Here is a 14,749-nt window from a genome sequence, read left to right as displayed (position 1 = left end):
TGGTAACTCTGGTCATCATCAGGGAATCTCCTGGACCTTGTGAATCTGGTCCCCATCTGGACCTCACCCAGTCCTGGTGACTTTGTTCCCCACCTGGACCTGATTGCTGTGAAATCCTTATTGTCCTCACCTGGAACTGTTGCCTCTGATCCTAACTGGCCTCACCCAGATCTGGTGACTCTGGTCCTCACCTGTGGACCATTATGACCTGGATACTCTGTTCCACACCTGAACCTCACCTGGTGATGATGACTCTGGATCCCCTCTGGGCCTCAGCCTGACATGGTGACTCTGGTCCCCATCTGGATATCACCAATACCAGGTGAATCTGGTACCCCTCTATGCCTCAATTAGACCTGGTGATTCTGGTCCTCAACTGGGCCTCAACGGGACCTAGTGTACATGCTCCCCACCTGCGCCTCATCTGGACCTGGTGACTCTGGTCTACCTGGGCATCATCGGGACATGGTTACTTTATTCCCCGCTGGGACTGACCTGATCCTGGTAACTCTAGTCCTGACTTTGACCTCTTCTGTACCAGGTGACTCTGACTCAACCTGGGCCTCACCTGTAACTGGTGACTCTGACCTAAGCATGGCCTCACCTGATCTGGTACTGTGGTTCCCATCGGGACCTCACCTGAACCTCATGTCTCTTGTCCCACCTGGGCTTCACCAGGCCCTGGTGTCTCTGGTCCCCACCTGGGTAGCATCAGAATATGGTTACACTGTTCACTAACAGTGACCCACCCGGACCTATTAACTGTGGTCTTCACCTGGGGAACACCTGGACATGGTGACACTGGTTCCCACATGGGTCTCACCTGGACATGGTGAGTCTGATCCCCAACTGTGCCTCAATGTAACTGGTGATTCTCGTTCCCACATGGACATCATGTGGACCTGGTGGCTGCAGTGTTTCTAGCTTCTCATGCACCTCGTGGCTCTGGTCCCCACGAGGGCCTCACCGGGACCTGGTGAGTGTGGTTGCCACCTGCACCTCACCTGGACTTTGCTGATTCATGTCTGCCCCTGAGACTACCCTGGATCTGGTGACTGTGGTCCCCACCTGGGCTTCAATGGATTTGGGGACTCCGGTCCCCATCTGGGCCTCATCTGGCCCTGATGACCATGGTCCTCAACTGGGCACAATTGGGACCCGGTGACTGTGTTCCACAACTGGACCTAACCTGCACCATGTGACTCTGGTCCCCCTCTGGGTCTCACCGTGCCCTAGTGACTGTGAATCCAACTTTGGCCTGACTTGGAACTGCTGACGCTGGTTGCCACCTGCGCCTGACCTCGAATTGTTGACTCTGGTTCGTTCAAGGGCTTACCCTGTACCTGGTGATCCTGGTCCCCACCTGGGCCTCACCTGGTTGTGGTGACTCTTGTCACCACCGGGGACTCACCTGGACCTGCTTACCTTGTTCCACATCTGGGCCACAAGTAGATTGTTGACCCTGGTCTCCAAGCCGGCCTCACATGGACCTGTTGCCTCTGATCCCCACCGGGGCCTCACGTGTACCGGGTATCTCTGGTCCTAACCAGGGCCTCATCTGGACCCTGAGACTCTGGTCCCCACCTGGGCTTCACCTGATTCTGGTGACTCAGGTCCCCACCTGGACTTCACCTGGATCTGGTGACTCTGGTCCCAACTGGACCTCTCCTGGACCTGGTGACTCTCTTTCCAACATGGACCTCACCTGGATCTGGTGCCTCTGGTCCTCATTTTCGCCTCTCCTGGACCTGGTGTCTCTCATCCCCACTTTCACCTAACTCAGAACTGCTGAATCATGCCCCACCTAGGCCGTACCCAGACCTGGTGACTCTTGTCCCCAGCTATGCCTCAATTCGACCTGATGAATCTTGTCCTCACGTGGGCCTCACATGGACGTGGGACTCAGCTGGATTGAGTGGCTCTGGTTCCCACAAGGGGCTCACCTGATTCTGGTGACTCTGGTCTTATTCTATGCCTCACCAGGACCTAGTGATTCTGTTCCCCATCTGCGCCTGCATGACCCTAGTGACTCTGGTCCTCACCCAGGCATCATTGGGATCTGGATAATCTATTCCACACCAGGGTGTCACTCTGACCAGGGACCTCTGGTCCCATTCTGTTCCTCAACTAAACTGGTTACTCTGGTTATCCCTCTGGGCCTCACCCTTACCTGGTGACTCTGGTCACCCCTTGGGCTTCACTTGGGACTGGTGAATCTGGTCCTTAGCTGGTCCACACCTGGATCTGGTGACAGGTCGCCACCTGGGGCTCACCTGGACTTGGTGAATCCTGTTGCCACCTGCACCTCACCTGGACCTTGTGACTGTGGTCGCACCTGGACCTCACCTGGATCTGGTGGCTCTGGTTCCCATATGGCGCTCTCCTGGTCCTGGTTCCTGTGGTCTCCTTCTGGCCTCACCTAGAACACAATGACTCTGATCCATATTTGGGCCTCTCCTGGACCTGTGGACTCTGGTCCTTACCTGGGCATCATTGGGACCTGGATACTCTTATATAACTTGGCCTCACCTGGACCTGGTGAGTGTGGTCCCACCTGGGCCTCACCTGGACGAGGTAACTGGTTCCCCAGGGACCTCACCTGGACCTGGTGACTCAGGTCCTCATATGGGCATCATTGGACCTGGTTTCTCAGGTCCACATTGGGGCCTCACCTGGACCTAGGGATTCTCGTCCCCCTCTGGGCCTCACCCTGACGTGGTGACTCTGGTCCCCACCTGGATATCACCAGAACCGGGTGACTCTGGTCCCCCTCTGGGACTCACCCAGACCTGGTGACTCTGGTCCTCATCTGGGCCTCACCTGGACCTAGTGAATATTCTCCCCACCTGCGCCTCGATGGACCTGGTGACTCTGGTTCTACCTGTGCATCATTGGGACATGGTTACTGTATTACCCACAGGGACTGACCTGATCCTGGTAACTCTGGTCCTGACTTTGGCCTCTTCTGTACCAGGAGACTCTGGCTCGACCTGGGCCTCACCTGTACCTGGTGACTCTGATCCTAAGCATGGCCTCACCTGACCTGGTGACTGTGGTTCCCATCGGGACCTCACCTGGACCTCATGTCTCCGGTTACACCTGGACCTCACCAGGACCTGGTGTCTCTGGTACCCACCTAGGTAGCATCAGGATATGGTTACACTGTTCACTAATAGTGACCCAGCCAGACCTATTAACTCTGGTCTTCACCTGGGCCACACCTGGACATGGTGCCACTGGTTCGAACCTGGGTCTCACCTGGAAATGGTGAGTCAGATCCCCACCTGGTCCTCACGTGTAACTGGTGATTCTCATTCCAGCATGGACATCACGTGGACCTGGTGGCTGCAGTGTTTCTAGCTTCTCATGTACCTCGTGACTCTGGTCCCCACCAGGGCTTCACCGGGACCTGGTGAGTGTGGTTGCCACCTGCACCTCACCTGGACCTGGTGATTCTGGTCTGCACCTGAGACTACCCTGGATCTGGTGACTGTGGTCCCCACCTGGGCTTCACCTGGATTTGGGGACTCCGGTCCCCATCTGGGCCTCACCTGGCCCTGTTGACCATGGTCCTCAACTGGGCAAAATTGGGACCCTGTGACTGTGTTCCACAACTGGACCTCACCTGGACCAGGTGACTCTGGTCCCTCTCTGGATCTCACCGTGCCCTAGTGACTGTGAACCCCACTTTGGCCTGGCTTCGACCTGCTGACCCTGGTTGCCACCTGCGCCTGACCTCGAACTGTTGACTCTGGTTCTTTCAAGGGCCTCCCCTGTACCTGGTGATCCTGGTGCCCACCTGGTCCTCACCTTGACGTGGTGACCTTTGTCACCACCGGGGACTCACCTGGACCTGCTTACTGTGTTCCACACCTGGACCTCAAGTACACCTCTTGACCATTGTCCCCAAGCCCGACTAACATGGACCTGTTGCCTCTGATCCCCACCGGGGCCTCACGTGTACCTGGTATCTCTGGGCCTCACCTGGGCCTTATCTGCACCTAGAGACTCTGGTCCCCACCTGGACTTCACCTGGATCTGGTGACTCTGGTCCCCACCTGGATTTTACCTGGATCTGGTGACTCTGGTCCCCACCTGGATATCACCAGAACCGGGTGACACAACCGGAGTTGGGGACACTGGTCCTCAGCTGGGCCTCAACAGGACCTGGTGAATCTACTCCAAACTTAGGCTTCGTCTGGACATTGTGACTCTTTTCCCACCTGGCATCAATGGGACATGGTTACTCTGTTCCCCACCTAGGCCTCACCTGGACATGATAACTTTGCTGCACACTTTGGCCTCAACTGGTCCTGATGACTCTCGTCCCCCAACCTAGGCCTCAATCTGGACCTGGTGACTGTCGTCCCCAACTGGGTCTCAGCTGGACCTGGCGACTCCCGTTCCCACATGAACCACTACTGGACCTGGTGACTGTGGTGTTCTTGTAGACTCACATTTACCTTGTGACTCCCGTCCCCACTAGGGCCTCACGTGGATCTGGTGACTCTGGCCTGCAGGTTGACCTCACCTGGACCTGGTGAGTGTGGTTGCCACCTGGGCCTCACCCATATCTGGTGACTCAGTTCCCCACGTGGGTCATGTGGACCTGGTGAATTTGGTCCTTACCTGGTCCTCTCCCGGACCCGGGGACTCTGGTCACAACCTGGGCCTCAGCTGGACCTGGTGAATCTGGTCCCCTTCTGGGTCTCACACAGTCCTGGTGACTTTGTTCCCCACCTGGACCTGATTGCTGTGGACTCTTTCTTGGCCTCACCTGGAACTGGTGACTCTGGTCCCTATCTGGATGTACCTGGACCAGGGGATTCTGGTACCCCTCTGGGCCTCAACCAGATCTGGTGACTCTGGTCCTCAAATGGGCCTCACCTGGACCTAGTGAATATGCTCCATCTGGGCCTCATTTGGACCTGGTGACTCTGGTCCCTACGTGGGCAACATCGGGACATGGTTCCACATAATGGTCTGCAGGTTGGCCTCTTCTTGACCTGGTAGTTCTGGTCCCTACCTGGGCATCATCGGGACACGGTTCCTCTGCATGGCCTGCAGGTTGGCGTCACCAGGACCTGGTGAGTGGGCTTGCCACCTGGGCCTCACCCATACCTGGTGACACAGGTCCCACGTGGGCCTCACTTGGACCTGGTGAATCTGGTCCTAACCTGGTCCTCACCCGGAACTGGTAACTCTTGGCACCACCTGGGAATCACCTGGACCTGGTGAATCTGGTCCCCATCTGGGCCTCACCCAGTCCTGGTAACTTTGTTCCCCACCTGGACCTGATTGCTGTGGACTCCTTCTTGGCCTCACCTGAAAATTGTGACTCTGCTCCTAACTGGGCCTCACCCAGATCTGGTGACTCTGGTCCTCACCTGTGGACCATTATGACCTGGATACTCTGTTCCACACCTGAACCTCACCTGGACATGATGACTCTGGAGCCCTCTGGGCCTCACCCTGACATGGTGACTCTGGTCCCCATCTGGAGGTCCCCTAGACCAGGTGAATTTGATACTCCTCTAGGCCTCAACTACACCTAGTGACTCTGGTCATCATCTGGGCCTCACCTGGACCTAGTGAATATTCTCCCCACCTGCGCCTCGATGGACCTGGTGACTCTGGTTGTACCTGGGCATCATTGGGACATGGTTACTGTATTACCCACTGGGACTGACCTGATCCTGGTAACTCTGGTCCTGACTTTGGCCTCTTCTGTAAGAGGTGACTCTGTGTCCACCTGGGCCTCACCTGTGCCTGGTGACTCTGATCCTAAGCATGGCCTCCCCTGACCTGGTGACTGTGGTTCCCATCGGGACCTCACCTGGACCTCATGTCTCCAGTTACACTTGGGCCTCACCAGGACCTGGTGTCTCTGGTACCCACCTGGGTAGCATCACGATATGGTTACACTGTTCACTAACACTCATCCAGCCGGACCTAATAACTCTGGTCTTCACCTGGGGCACACCAGGTCATGGTGACACTGGTTCCCATCTGGGTCTCACCTGGAAATGGTGAGTCGGATTCCCACCTGGTCCTCACCTGTAACTGGTGATCCTCGTTCCCACATGGACATCATGTGGACCTGGTGGCTGCAGTGTTTCAAGCTTCTCATGTACCTCGTGTCTCTGGTCCCCACCGGGGCCTCACCGGGACCGGGTGAGTGTGATTGCCACCTGCACCTCACATGGACCTGGTGATTCTGGTCTGCACCTGAGACTACCCTGGATCTGGTGCCTGTGGTCCCCACCTTGGCTTCACCTGGATTTGGGGACTCCGGTCCCCATCTAGGCCTCACCTGGCCCTGTTGACCATGGTCCTCAACTGTGCAAAATTGGTAACCGGAGACTGTGTTCCACAACAGGACCTCACCTGGACCAGGTGACACTGGTCCCACTCTGGGTCTCACCGTGCCATAGTGACTGTGAACCCCACTTTGGCCTGACTTGGACCTGCTGACCCTGGTTGCCACCTGGGCCTGACCTCGAACTGTTGACTCTGGTTCTTTCAAGGGCCTTCCCTGGACCTGGTGATCCTGGTCGGACCTGGGCCACACCTGGACGTGGTGACTCCTGTCACCAATGGGTAGTCACCTGGACCTGCTTACTGTGTTCCACACCTGAGCCTCAAGTAGACCTGTTGACCATGGTCCCCAAGCCGGCCTCACATGGACCTGTTGCCTCTGATCCCCACCGGGTCCTCACGTGTACCTGGTAACTCTGGTCCTCACCTGGGACAGATCTGGACCTAGTGACTCTGGTCCCCATCTGGGCTTCACATGGATCTGGTGACTCTGGTCCCCACCTGGACTTTACCTGGATCTGGTGACTCTGGACTCCACCTGGACCTCTCCTGGACCTCGTGACTCTCTTTCCAACATGGACCTCACCTGGATCTGGTGACTCTGGTCCTCAGTTTGGACTCACCTGGACCTGGTATCTCTCGTCCCCACTTGGACCTAACTCAGAACTGCTGAATCTTGCCCCACCTAGGCCGCACCCAGACCTGGTGACCCTTGTCCCCAGCTATGCCTGAATACGCCCTGATGAATCTGGTCCTCACGTGGGCCTCACATGGTCCTGGGACTCAGCTGGATAGAGTGGCTCTGGTTCCCACAAGGGGCTCACCTGATACTGCTGAATGTGGTCTTATTCTATGCCTCAATAGGACCTAGTGATTCTGTTCCCCATCTGGGCCTGCATGGCCCTAGTGACTCTGGTCCTCACCCAGGCGTCACTGGGACCTGGATACTCTATTCCACACCTGGGCCTCACTTTGACCAGGGACCTCTGGTCCCATTCTGGGCCTCAAACTAAACTGGTTACTCTGGTTCCCCCTCTGGCCCTCACCCTGACCTGGTGACTCTGGTCACCCGTTGGGCTTCACTTGGGCCTGGAGAATCTGGTCCTTATCTGTTCCGCACCTGGATCTGGTGACTGGTCGCGACCTTGGCCTCACCTGGACTTGGTGAATCCTGTTGCCACCTGCGCCTCACCTGGACCTTGCGACTGTGGTCCCACCTGGACCTCACCTGGATCTCTTGGCTCTGGTTCCCATATGGGGCTTTCCTTGACTTGGTTCCTGTGGTCTCCATCTTGCCTCACATGGAACACAATGACTCTGATCCATATTTGGGCCTTTCTTGGACCTGTTGACTCAGGTCCTTACCTGGGCATTATTGGGACGTGGATACTCTCTTATATACCTGGGCCTCACCTGGACCTGGTGACTGTTGTCCCACCTGTGCCTCACCTGGTCGAGGTGACTGGTTCCCACAAGGACCTCACATGGACCTGGTGACTCAGGTCCTTATATGGGCATCATGGGACCTGGTTTCTCAGTTCCACATCGGGGCCTCACCTGGACCTAGTGATTCTCGTCCCCCTCTGCGCGTCACCCTGACATGGTGACTGTGGTCCCCACCTGGATATCACCAGAACCGGGTGCCTCTGGTCCCCCTCTGGGACTCACCCGGAGCTGGGGACTCTGGTGCTCAATTGGGCCTCAACAGGACCTGGTGAATCTACTCCTCACTTAGGCCTCGTCTGGACCTTGTGACTCTTTTCCCACCTGGCATCAATGGGACATGTTTACTCTCTTCACCACCTGGGCCTCACCTGGACATGATAACTTTGCTCCATACTTTGGCCTCAACTGGTCCTGAGTACTCTGGTCCCCCCACCTAGGCCTCAATCTGGTCCTGATAACTGTGGTCCCCACCTGGGTCTCACCTGGACCTCGTGACTCTCGTTCCCACATGAACCACACCTGGCCCTGGTGACAGTGGTGTTCTGGTAGACTCACATTTACATGGTGACTCTGGTCCCCGCTAGGGCCTCACGTCGATCTGGTGACTTTGGCCTGCAGGTTTGCCTCACCTGGACCTGGTGAGTGGGGTTGCCACCTGGGCCTCATCCATACCTGGTGACTCAGGTCCCCACGTGGGCCTCTTGGACCTGGTGAATCTGGTCCTTACCTGGTCCTCTCCCAGACCAGGGGACTCTGGTCACCACCTGGGCCTCACCTGGACCTTGTCAATCTGGTCCTCATCTGGGCCTCACCCAGTCTTGGTGACTTTGTTCCCCACCGGGACCTGATTGCTGTGGACTCTTTCTAGGCCTCACCTGGAACTGGTGACTCTGATCCTATCTGCGTGTCACCCTGACCTGGTGACTCTGGTCCACACCTGGGCATCATTGGTACCTGGTGACTCTGTTCCACACCTGAGCCTCACCTGGACATGATGACTCTGGAACCTTTCTGTGTCTCACCCTGACCTGGTGACTCTGGTCCCCAACTGGATGTCATCTGGACCAGGTGATTCTGGTACCCCTCTAGGCCTCAACCTGATCTGGTGACTCTGGTCCTCAACTGGGCCTCACCTGGACCTAGTGAATATGCTCCATCTGTGCCTCATTTGGACCTGGTGACTCTGGTCCGTACCTGGGCATCATCGGGACATGGTTCCATTGCATGGCCTGCAGGTTGGCCTCACCTGGAACTGGTAAATCTGGTTCCTATCTGGGCATCATCGGGACATGGTTCCATTGCATGGCCTGCAGGTTGGCCTCACCTGGACCTGGTAAATTTGGTTCCTACCTGGGCATCATCAGGACATGTTCCACTGCATGGCCTGCAGGTTGGCCTCACCTGGACCTGAGAACTCTAGTCCCTACATCGGCATCATCGGGACATGTTTCCTCTGCATGGCCTGCAGGTTGGCCTCACCTGGACCTGGTGAGAGGGGTTGTCATTTGGGCCTCACACATGCCTGGTGACACAGGGCCCCACGTGGGCCTCACTTGGACCTGGTGAATCTGGTCCTTACCTGGTCCTCACCCGGAACTCGTAACTCTGTTCACCACCTGGGAATCACCTGGACCTTGTGAATCTGGTCCCCATCTGGGCCTCACCCAGTCCTCGGGACTTTGTACCCCACCTGGACCTGATTGCTGTGGACTCTTTCTTGGCCTCACCTGGAACTGGTGACTCTGATCCTATCTGCGGGTCACCCAGACCTGGTGACTCTGGTCCTCACCTGGGCATCATTGGTACCTGGTGACTCTGTTCCACACCTGAGCCTTACCTGGACATGATGACTCTGGAACCTTTCTGGGCCTCACCCTGACATGGTGACTCTGGTCCCCATCTGGATGTCACCTGGACCGGGTGATTCTGGTACCCCTCTAGGCCTCAACCAGATCTGGTGACTCTGGTCCTCAACTGGGCCTCCTGGGATCTAGTGATCATGCTCCCCACCTGCGCCCCATCTGGACCTGGTGACTCTGGTTCTACCTGGGCATCATCGGGACATGGTTACTCTATTCCCCTCTCGGACTGACCTGATCCTGGTAACTCTGGTCCCGACTTTGGCCTCTTCTGTACCAAGTGACTCTGGCTCCACCTCGGCCAGACCTGTAACTGGTGACTCTGATCATAAGCATGGCCTCACCTGACCTGGTGACTGTGGTTCCCATCGGGACCTCACCTGGACCTCATGTGTCTGGTCCCACCTGGGCCTCACCAGGACCTGGTGTCTCTGGTACCCACCTGGGTAGCATCAGGATATGGTTACACTGTACACTAACATTGACCCAGCCGGACCTATCAACTCTGGTCTTCACCTGGGGCACTCCTGGACATGGTGACACTGGTTCCCACCTGGGTCTCACCTGGACATGGTGAGTCTGAAACCCACCTGGGCCTCACCTGTAACTGGTGATTATCGTTCCCACATGGACATAATGTGGACCTGGTGGCTGCAGTGTTTCTAGCTTCTCATGCACCTCGTGACTCTGGTCCCCACCAGGGACTCACCGGGACCTGGTGAGTGTGGTTGCCACCTGCACCTCACCCGGACCTGGTGATTCTGGTCTGCACCTGAGACAAACCTGGAGCTAGTGACTGTGGTCCCCACCTTGGCTTCACCTGGATTTGGGGACTCCAGTCCCCATCTGGGCCTCACCTGGCCCTGTTGAACCAGGTCCTCAACTGGGCAAAATTGGGACCCAGAGACTGTGTTCCACAACTGGACCTCACCTGGACCAGGTGACTCTGGTCCCCCTCTGGGTCTCACCGTGCCCTAGTGACTGTGAACCCCACTTTGGCCTGACTTGGACCTGCTGACCCTGGTTGCCACCTGGGCCTGACCTCGAACTGTTGACTCTGGTACTTTCAAGGGCCTCCACTGTACCTGGTGATCCTGATCCCCACTTGCGCCTTACCTGGACGTGGTGACTCTTCTCACCACCGGGACTCACCTGGACCTGGTTACTGTGTTAACACCGGGGCCTCAAGTAAACCTGTTGATCATGGTCCCCAAGCTGGCCTCACATGGACCTGTTGCCTCTGATCCCCGCCGGGGAATCACGTGTACGAGGTAACTCTGGTCCTCACCTGGGCCTCATCTGGACCTAGTGACTCTGGTCCCCACCTGGGCTTCACCTGGATCTGGTGACTCTGGTCCCCACCTGGACTTCAACTGGATCTGGTGACTCTGGTCCCCTTCTAGACCTCTCCTGGACATGGTGACTTTCTTTCCAACATGGACCTCACCTGGATCTGGTGACTCTGGTACTCAGTTTGGCCTCACCTGGACCTGGTGTCTCTCGTCCCCACTTTGACCTAACTCAGAACTGCTGAATCTTGCCCCACCTAGGCCGCCCCCAGACCTGGTGACTCTTGTCCCCAGCTATGCCTCAATTCGACCTGATGAATCTGGTCCTCACGTGGGCCTCACATGGACCTGGGACTCACCTGGATAGAGTGTCTCTGGTTCCCACAAGGGGCTCACATGATACTGTTGACTGTGGTCTTATTCTATGCCTCACCGGGACCTAGTGATTCTGTTCCCCATCTGGCCCTGCATGGCCCTAGTGACCTTGGTCCTCACCCAGGCATCATTGGGACCTGTATACTCTATTCTACAACTGGGTCTCACTTTGTCCAGGAAACTCTGGTCCCATTCTGGTCCTCAAACTAAACTGGTTACTCTGGTTCCCCCTCTGGGACTCACCCTTACCTGGTGACTCAGGTCACCCCTTGGGCTTCAATTAGGCCTGGTGAATCTGGTCCTTAGCTGGTCCGCACCTGTATCTGGTGACTGGTCGCCACCTGGGTCTCACCTGGACTTGGTGAATCCTGTTGCCACCTGCGCCTCCCCTGGATCTTGTGACTGTGGTCCTACCTGGACCTCACCTGGATCTGGTTGCTCTGGTTCCCATATGGGGCTCTCCTGAATCTGGTCCGTGTTGTCTCCATCTGGCCTCACCTGTAACACAATGTCTCTGATCCATATTTGGGCCTCTCCTGGACCTGATGACGCTGGTCCTTACCTGGGCATCACTGGGACCTGGATACACTCTTATATATCTTGGCCTCACCTGGACCTGGTGACTATGGTCCCACGTGGGCCTCACCTGGACGAGGTGACTGGTTCCCACAGGGACCTCAACTGGACCTGGTGACTCAGGTCCATATATGGGCATCTATCGACCTGGTTTCTCAGTTCCACATCGGGGCCTCACCTGGACCTAGTGATTCTCGTCCCCTCTGGGCCTCACCCTGACGTGGTGACTCTGCTTACCCCTGGATATCACCAGAACCGGGTGACTCTGGTCCCCCTCTGGGACACACCCGGAGCTGGGGACACTGGTCCTCAGCTAGGCCTCAACAGGACCTGGTGAATCTCCTCCTCACTTAGGCCTCGTCTGGACCTTGTGACTCTTTTCCCACCTGGCATCAATTGGACATGGTTACTCTGTTCCCCACCTGGGCCTCACCTGGATATGATAACTTTGCTCCACACTTTGGCCTCAACTGGTCCTGATGAATCCGGTCCCCCAACCTAGGCCTCAATCTGGAACTGGTGACTGTGGTCCCCACCTGGGTCTCACCTGGACCTGGTGACTCTCGTTCCCACTTGAAACACACCTGGCCCTGTTGACTGTGGTGTTCTTGTAGACTCACATTTACCTGTGACTCCGGTCCCCACTAGGGCCTCACCTGGATATGGTGACTCTGGCCTGCAGGTTGGCCTCACCTGGTCCTGGTGAGTGGGTTTGCCACCTGGGCCTCACCCATACCTGGTGACTCAGGTCTCCACGTGGCCCTTTGGACCTGGTGAATCTGTTACTTACCTGGTCTTCTCTCAGACCCGGGGACTCTGGTCAGCACCTGGGCCTCACCTGGACCTGGTCAATCTAGTCCCCATCTGGGCCTCACCCGGTCCTGGTGACTTTGTTCCGCACCTGGACCTGATTGCTGTGGACTCTTTCTTGGCCTCACCTGGAACTGGTGACTCTGATCCTGTGTGCGCGTCACCCAGACCTGGTGACTCGGGTCCTCACCTAGGCTCACCTGGCTAGGCTCATGAGATACTAGGTCCTCACCTAGTATCTTTGGTACTTGGTGACTCTGTTCCATACCTGAGCCTCACCTGGACATGATGACTCTGGAACCTCTCTGGGCCTCGCCCTGACATGGTGACTCTGGACCCATCTGTATGTCACCTGTACCAGGTGATTCTGGTACCCCTCTAGGCCTCAACCAGATCTGGTGACTCCGGTCCTCAACTGGGCCTCACCTGGACCTAGTGAATATGCTCCATCTGGGCCTCATTTGGGCCTGGTAATCTGGTCCCTACCTGGGCATCATCGGGATATGGTTCCACTGCATGGCCTGCAGGTTGGCCTCAGCTCGACGTGGTATCACTCGTCCCTACCTGGGCATCATCGGGACATGTTTCCTCTGCATGGCCTGCAGGTTGGCCTCACCTGGACCTGGTGAGTGGGGTTGTCAACTGGGCCTCACCCTTACCTGGTAACACAGGTCCCCACCTGGGAATCACCTGGGCCTGGTGAATCTGGTCCTTACCTGGTCCTCACTCAGTCCTGGTGACTTTGTTCCCCACCTGGACCTGATTGCTTTGGACGCCTTCTTGGCCTCACCTGGAACTGGTGACTCTGATCCTAACTGGGCCTCACCCAGATCTGCTGACTCTGGTCCTCACCTGTGGATCAATACGACCTGGATACTCTGTTCCACACCTGAGCTTCACCTGGACATGATGACTCTGGATCCACTCTGGGCCTCCCTCTGACATGGAGACTCTGGTCCCCATCTGGATGTCACATAGACCAGGTGAATCTGGTACCCCTCTAGGCCTCAACCAAACCTGGTGACTCTAGTCCTCAACTGGACCTCACCGAGACCTAGTGAATATGCTCCCCAACTGCGCCTCATCTGGACATGGTGACTCTGTTTCTACGTGGGCATCATCGGGACATTATTACTCTAATCCCCACTGGGAGTGACCTGATCCTGGTAACACTATTCCTGACTTTGTCATTTTCTGTACCAGGTGACTCTGGCTCCACCTGGGCCTCACCTGTAACTGGTGACTCTGATCCTAAGCATGGCCTCACCTGACCTGGTGACTGTGGTTCCCATCGGGACCTCACCTGGACCTCATGTCTCTGGTCCCAACTGGGCCTCACCAGGAGCTGGGGACACTGGTCCTCAACTGGGCGTTAACAGGACCTGGTGAATCTACTCCTCACTTAGGCCTCATCTGTACCTTGTGACTCTTTTCCCACCTGGCATCAATGGGACATGGTTACTCTGTTCCCTACTTGGGCCTCACCTGGACATGATAACTTTGCTCCACTCTTTGGCCTCAACTGATCCTGATGAATCGGGTCCCCCCACCTAGGCCTCAATCTGGCCCTGGTGACTGTGGTCCCAAACTGGTCTCACCTGGACCTGGGGACTCTCGTTCCCGCATGAACCACACCTGGACCTGGTGACTGTGGTGATCTTGTAGACTCACATTTACCTGGTGACTCCGGTCCCCATTAGGGCCTCACCTGGATCTGGTGACTCTGGCCTGCAGGTTGGCCTCACCTGGACCTGGTGAGTGGGGTTGCCACCTGGGCCTCACCCATACCTGGTGACTCAGTCCCCACGTGGGCCTCTTGGACCTGGTGAATCTGGTCCTTACCTGGTCCTCTCCCAGACCCGGGGACTCTGGTCACCACCTGGGCCTCACCTGGACCTGGTGAATCTGGTCCCCATCTGGGCCTCACCCAGGCCTGGTGACTTTGTTCCCCACCTGGATCTGATTGCTGTGGACTCTTTCTTGGCCTCACCAGGAACTGGTGAATCTGATCCTATCTGCGCGTCTCCCAGACCGGGTGACTCTGGTCCTCACCTGGGCATTATTGGTACCTGGTGA

The sequence above is a fragment of the Canis lupus genome, chromosome 30 (genome assembly GCF_048164855.1).
Source record: "Canis lupus baileyi chromosome 30, mCanLup2.hap1, whole genome shotgun sequence".
Taxonomy (NCBI): Eukaryota; Metazoa; Chordata; class Mammalia; order Carnivora; family Canidae; genus Canis; species Canis lupus.
This window is presented reverse-complemented; position numbering follows the sequence as displayed.